Source organism: Eublepharis macularius, chromosome 5 (genome assembly GCF_028583425.1).
Source record: "Eublepharis macularius isolate TG4126 chromosome 5, MPM_Emac_v1.0, whole genome shotgun sequence".
In the NCBI taxonomy this organism is placed as follows: domain Eukaryota; kingdom Metazoa; phylum Chordata; class Lepidosauria; order Squamata; family Eublepharidae; genus Eublepharis; species Eublepharis macularius.
The window spans coordinates 149,613,511-149,621,102 of NC_072794.1; positions in this window are offsets into that span (position 1 = coordinate 149,613,511).

A 7,592-nucleotide genomic window follows, 5' to 3' on the forward strand; every position below is an offset into this window, starting at 1 on the left:
CATTTTTTTTTTATTTCAGCATCTGGCCTTCTTTCCTAAGCTTGGGTTGTGTTACCTATTCAAATGAAATCAGCTTTTTTAAAAAGCTGAACTCACACGGCTTTGAAGAGCTTAACCCTGACTAAAATGAGTTCATTAAAAAAGAACACCCTATTTTTCTAACTCAAGAGCCCCGTGGCGCCGAGTGGTAAGCTGCAGTACTGCAATCCAAGCTCTGCTCACGACCTGAGTTCGATCCCGGCAGAAGCCAGGTTCAGGTAGCCGGCTAAAGGTTGACTCAGCCTTCCATCCTTCTGAAGTCGATAAAATGACTACCCAGTTTCCTGGGGGTAAAGTGTAGATGACTGGGGAAGGCAATGGCAAACCACCCTGTAAAAAAAAGTCTACCAAGAAAATGTGATGCGACATCCCCCCATGGGTCAGTAATGACTCGGTGCTTGCACAGGGGACTACCTTTACCTTTTACCTATTTTTCTAACTATCCCAAAAGACATGCAGACTCACTCCTCTCAGAGTATGCATTACATGTGTGCAGACCTGGATTTTTTTTAACTGACCCTAGACTTGAAAGGGAGCTGGAGCCAGTCCTGGCTACATCCCAATGAACGTGTGATGTATATGCTTGGAAGCATATTTAGATCATATATCTATTTAAAATATTTATATGCTGCCTTTCTTACAGGATTCAGGGCAGGTTATCATCATTGAAATCATAAAGAATCTAAAATCAAAATTTAATCATCCAGAATCCAAACACATCAAGACGTCAATTCCTACCCCTTTCATTACAAGTACTCAGTCGTCCCTTGACATCAGACCGTATAGGTTTGATCTAACAATTGCAAAAAAAAAAAAGACTCTGGAACTAGCAATTGACCTTGGGGGAAAACACTACCCCCTAATCTGTTACAGTTTGGTGTCTGCTTTGGGAAAAGAGAAGAGGAAATGAGCGCTACCTGAGCGCTGCAGGCCTGCTTTGAACCACTGTTTAGTGTGAGCTGCCATTTGCCACTGGCTCCACCCATCGAGCCACCATTTGCCACTGGCTCCACACATCGAGCCCACGTTTGCCACTGGCTCCACCCATCGAGCCACCATTTGCCACTGGCTCCACTCATCGAGCCCACGTTTGCCACTGGCTCCACCCATCGAGCCAACGTTTGTCACTGGCTCCACCCATCGAGCCCACATTTGTCACTGGCTCCACCCATCGAGCCAACGTTTGTCACTGGCTCCACCCATCGAGCCAAAGTTTGTCACTGGCTCCACCCATCGAGCCAACGTTTGTCACTGGCTCTTCCTAAGGCTCTTGAAAAAAATAAGGCTGCAGAAAAGTAGAGTCCACCCACCCCTGCTCTAGATTATGGAAACTTCCACTTCCCCAAAGGCAAGATATCTTCTGAAATATCTTTTTTTTTAAATGTAGACTGGCTTTCAGGGAAAGGGCTTAGAGATTTAAAACATTAATGTTTGCACTATCTCTTACTAAAGTGTAATGGGATATAGTTTATGCTTGCTTTTTAAAACTAGGGCTACTGACTTCTGCCCCTGCAGCAGAGTGAGCTGAAGAATGTGTATGAATAAAACTGGTAGCCATTTGAATCTTCACACTGTAAAGATTATGTACATGATGCATATAACGCAAGAGCAAAACAGGCGCATAGCAACAAGATGACTCTGAATAATGCTCAATGAAAGCAAGTGATTACTGAGTTGTTTAAAATATTAATAGGCTTTGTCTCCAGCACAGGAAAACAGCAAGCAAGGAGAGTATTTACAGGAATGGAAATTTACAAAGGCAGGACAAGTATCAGGGAATGGCTGAGCAAAGGAGAATCAGGATTAGAATATTATTTACCAGGCACTAGCCCTGACCACCACAAACTAGGTGTGCATGTGGAGTCGCCAGTGTGGTCAACAATGTCCCTTTGTTACTGGTGCATTCATGAGACTGAAAGGAAAAAGCTGAGGGTTTTGTGAAGTTTTCACTACGTTTTGGAAGAGGCAGTCCACTTTCCAGTTTTAAAAAAGGCCCCAAACGATACTTGCATATTTATTTAATGATAACCCAGCAGCCTTCTTTGGATCGAAAGGGAGGAGGTAATTAGGAACAAAGAAATGGCCATGGGGAGCATCCCTGGAGCTTCTCTGTGATGTCTACATCATATGAATAACCTACATTAATAATTCCCTCAACCCAGGAAACCTTTAGAAGGGTACCTCCTCTTGGTGCCCTTTTTCCTTTTTCTTTTTAAAGAGATTCTGGTACTTGTGATGTTTGCTGCCTCAGGGCCCCAAGCCTGTTGGCCAGAAGAGGTACCAGGACTGCAGAATGAGGTGCTGGTACTTCATACTGGGGCATAATGCCAGAAAAAAAGCTGTGCCTTTTCGAATGGAAAATTCTCAGCTTCTTCAACAAACTACAGTTTTCAGACAGAAAAGATTATACGGTGGTGGTGGCTGTTTCCACACTTTTTTAAAGGGACAGCCCACTCACCAAACACTGCTGGCTTTCCCCCTTCTCTCCATACATCTCTGATTTCAAAACGGTAGCTTTTGTTTTGTTGGTGTGTTCTCAGAAAAGGCGTTGAAAAAATGGAAGCCAAACAGCCTGCTACCGTTTTGAAATCGGAGATGTATGGAGAGAAGGGGGAAAGCCAGCAGTGTTTGGTGAGTGGGCTGTCCCTTTAAGGATGTGTAGAAATGACTGTTGGTAGAATTTCTCCTTTCCACCCTCCCTGGTGGTGGTATGGGTGGATTCCTTCCACAGCTGCGTGTCGGGAAGGCTCAGGTCCTCCTGTTTCCCCAAAGGTTCGATACGTCGGTTCCCCAGCTAAGGTGCTCCTAGAACTGGTGCAGCTCTCTACCCCTTCCTCAAGAAAGTTGAGACAAGAAAGCAAGTTCCTTGCTTAATCAAGGAACTAACGTTTATTGACTATGACTCCAGAAGACAGAAAGCAACTAAAAGCAAAAGACAATACTTAACTCTATACCTTAAAGTAGCAATAGGATACAACTTAAAGACTTAAACCTATGAACACAAGACACACTGAATACAATTCTATACTCTATCAATCAAGGGGGCCCTTGGGCTGCTCTCTGTACCCACAGCTCAGAGGCTTCGCGAGGAAGTCTCTTCTGCCGTATGGCCAGAGCAGCAGCGAGGGGGTTCTTTCGCGCTCCTCTTTATTATCTTAGAGAGCCTCGCTACAAGTGACATCTTTCACGCGAAGGGCACTTGATCATTTTCGCAAGTCTTTCTGGGTACTGAAGTCCCTCTCCCACACCCCTTTTCCTTCTGTTCCTTCCCCTCTCTGTTAGCACAGCTGCCTGAAGAGACGGAGAAAGCCTACGACAGCAGCTTTTGCAAATCGTCTTGCTGGGGGGTGGGGAATGCTCTAGAGAAAGCTGACATGTCGGTGAAGTCCTCCCCTCTCTGTTAGAACTGTTAGGATCGCTGCCTTAAAAGTCAGAGAAAGCCTGCGTTTGCAAATCGTTTCTCCAGTCGCAAGCCTGCTCTCAATGATCTTTGGGGGCGGGCAGCTGCAACTTTCTTAGCTTTCTCCAGAGCATCCCCCCCCTCCCCGAGCAAGACGATTTGCAAAGTTGCAGCTGCCCACCCCCAAAGATCATTGAGAGCACGCTTGTGACTAGAGAAGTCAGTTGTTTTGTAAACAAGGAAGAACCAACTTGTACCTACTTCAAGGACCAAATGTAGTTCTTCTCACTTGGCCTTTGCTAATTGGGAAAAAGGGAATTTGGCACTTACTTACACTTTGTCCTAAACAAGGAAGGCTGAAGAAAATATTTATCAGAGTAACTTGCTAAAATTTTAGGGAGCAAAGTTGAAAGCTTGCATACTCAATTGCCATGAGGCTCCAGTTGGTCTGAATTCCTTCTCTGCCACTTGAGGGGGAGTTTAGGCAGAAACTAAAGTTAAAGGGGAGAGAGGAAAGAGGCCTCTGCAAAAGAAGTAGGCGGCTTCTTCCCATAAGCCTGGATTGAGTTTTATTAATGGCCTGGTTTCCAGACCCAAAGCCCCAGAAATTCTCACCACAACGACCTATAGCCATGAAAGTAGTATTAACAAAGCCAATAGATGTTCATAGTTCAAATATACCAAACCCAAAGTTCTTAAGTTAAACTTAACTAACTAATCACTTCTGGTTATAGATATAATAAAGAGTACAAGGCTGATGTTAATTTTTTTTTTACTTTTTATTTTGAGGATTTTTGTTTTTATAACAATAATAAACATAACATTTCAAACACATTTCAATACGAGAAACAAAATATTATCTATATACAAAGGCAAAGGTGCATAAGGTAACTGCATTGATGAATGTCCACTGACTTGTTATCTCCATTTTTTGATACTGGTACAAAAACCAGGTTTAATTTATTAGCATACTTTGTTTTCTGTATATGTAATTTTAAAGTGTTCTATTAAAATGATTTTTGCAACAAATATTCCATAAAAACAGGAGTATAAACGTCTGTAATGATCTACATTCTTGTGCTCCCTCTATTAATGTGGATGGGAAAAAACATCACTTAGAGTGGACCAGAGTTTTATAATCTTTCATTCTAGAATGTTTTATTTTGAAGCAGAATAATTGGACCTTAATTATTAGTTCTATCGTTAATTGTCAGATTTGTTTCATTGCTGTGTTCATTAAGAACATTAATGCACATGGGTGTCCAGTGCCTATTCAGTTGCTCATTCAATAACCAATGGCAGTTTAATTACATGTGCCAGTAAGGGAGGTTGGAGACAGAGAATTGTTTGAAAGAGTAGCATGGGGGGGGGAGGCTCTTTTTCCACGGTGTATATGCACATTCTCTCCATCTTATATTTGTCTGGGCACAAACAGGTTTTTTAAACAATATAAAACATATGCCAAAGATGGAAAATATACCTGCTATCCCATTCACACAAAATGGCAAAAAAATGTATATTGAGAGTATTACACATATTACAATCACTCCTTAAGTGTGACTGGATCATCAAAATCATAATTGCTGAAGATGGCTAATGTATTAAATTATTACAATAAGTTAGGAAATGTTGGAAAGTCCTGTTGTAATGAACGCTTCAAAAACTTTATTAATGGAGATGAGGAACCAAGGAGAAAATCCTGACTGGACTGGGAACAGAGTTGGATGAAGCACCGAGGCGGATCCAGAGGAAGATCAATCATAGGGCAGAAAGGTGTCAACCAGTGTAAAGAAGGCCAGGCATGTGCGATATAAGCAAAACTTGTTTGCTATCCATACCTGGGATTATATGTAGTCTGCCAGTGGGCTGGCGTGGGAGGGTACAGTGGGGAGCTATGTTGGGCCCTGGAAAAACCAGAGAGTCAGTGTGGTATGATGGACACAGTGTCAGTCTAGGATCTGGGAGACACAGTTTCCAGCCCCCATTTTGCCATGGAAGTTCACTGAGCAATCTTGGGACAGTCACTCTCACCTATTGGGTTGGTTGTTATGAAGGTAAAATGGAGGAGGGGAGAATAATGTTTGTTTGCCAAAAGAGTGGGATAAAAATGTGTGGGTGTGTAATGTGCCATCAAGTCGCCTCTGACCTATGGCAACTCTATGAATGAAAGACCTCTAAAATGTCCTATCATTAGCAGACTTGCTCAGATCCTGCAAACTGGAGGACGTGGCTTCTTTTATTGAGTTAAGCCATCTCATCTAGCTTCTAGGGAGAATTCAGGCTTGATTTGATCTACAACCCACTTATTTTTCTTTTTGGCCGTCTATGGTATCCACAAAACTCTCCTCCAGCACATTTCAAAGGAATCGGTTTTCTTCCTGTCACTTTTTTTCACCCATAAAAATGTACATAATAAATAATAATGGCACATCTCATCCTTTTGTGTTTTGCACTCTATAGTGGTTCCCAGAAAAGGGTCCCAGACCAGGATAATACCATGTTGTAATCCCAGCTGATACTGATAACATCTCTTTTTACTCCCACAAAAGTGTGGGAAATGGAGGTTAATGGGTCTTACTCTTTAGTACTACACCTGATTACAGAAGAAACTGAATATGCTGTGATGAGTTTATTTTTGGTACAATTAATCTCGTAGTCTAAGGGTCAAACTAGACTGGCAGGTTTTTAAAGAGTTCGGTTTACGTTCCCCTCAGCTACACAGAAGCTGTGGGGAATAGCTGTTAAAATAAAAGGGAGCCCAAACTACCTCAGAATGCCACAGCGGGGGAGGGAAAGGCTTCTGAGCCCCCCCAGACACCCCCCAAGCTGTTTCCCTGTGTCATAATAACATGGAGGGAGGGTATTGCCCTGTTTTTATAGCTCCACATACACAGAATATCCATGTGGAGCAGCAAAAACTATCTTCATGCAAGAAGCTGATAAGTTTTCGCCTTTTCCCAAGAAGAAGATAGATCATCAGGGAGAGTGCTTTTCCAGCACTTTAACTGTTTGCCAGCATTTTACCATTAACTGCCATCAGTTCCTGTTAGGTAGCTAGAAAGCCTTGTTCTCAGCCTTCTAAAACCAAATCCTGATCTTACCAGGGAATAAATTTTTGATAACATGACTAAGGCCCTCTGCGCATATGCATACAAAAATGATGTACCTATGGGTACATTTTAATATTTATAAATAAGATAGAACATGTTAAAAGGACAAAAATGAAAAAAAGAATACAAACATACCAGTGCCAGGACCCAAATATACATTCAGGTAGGGCTCAAAGCTAACTTATTAGGAATTCTAGGAATAATTCTCAAGATAGCTTCTACAAAGAAGCATTACCTTCCACCCCTTCCTATCTCCTAACTACTATCTTCTTTACTATCAGGAGAACCACATCTGTTTGTCAGGATTCAAATCCCACATTTGGACTGGCCTGTAATAATGTCTTTTTCAGTCTGACTGTGACAGAAAACATTAAGGCAGTCCACAAAAACCAGAAAAAAATATCAAGGTGAGGTAATTCTAAACCATATACCTGTGGTATTTCCCTTTTGAGGAAGACAAACCATTGACCATTTGAAACTATCATGGGCAGGAAGGATTTCCCCAACATTTTTGATGCTTCACTAGAAATTATCAGCGTGAGCAATTTCAAAGATGGAAGCTGCTGAAGGTTGTGGGTTCTTCCACTACAGCAGCACTTTCTATCTGATTGCTTATTATGTGTCTTGGAACTCCTGACATCTTTCATATGTCAATTCTCCTCTGATTCCAGATGCAGCTACTGAAATGGCTCCTCAGCCCATAGGAAATCTTTTTACAAATTTCACAGTTCTGCTGGAAAAAATTCCTAAATTGCACTCTGCTTTGGTCTTACCTAAATCAGCCTTTCAAATTTGGGATGTGGCATGGATCTCTTTCCCAGGAAGGACACCTGATGAAATATACATTACCCTGACTTTGTTAATTAAAAGAGTCTCCTGAGAGACTGTTGAATATCAAGTACACAAGAATATTGAGGGCTCTAGAAGCTTCATGAAAGAAAAATAACAATAAACTGACAAATTATAATAATTATAATATTCAATTGATATACTGCCCTTCAGGATGACTTAACGCCCACTCAGAGTGGTTTACAAAGTATGTT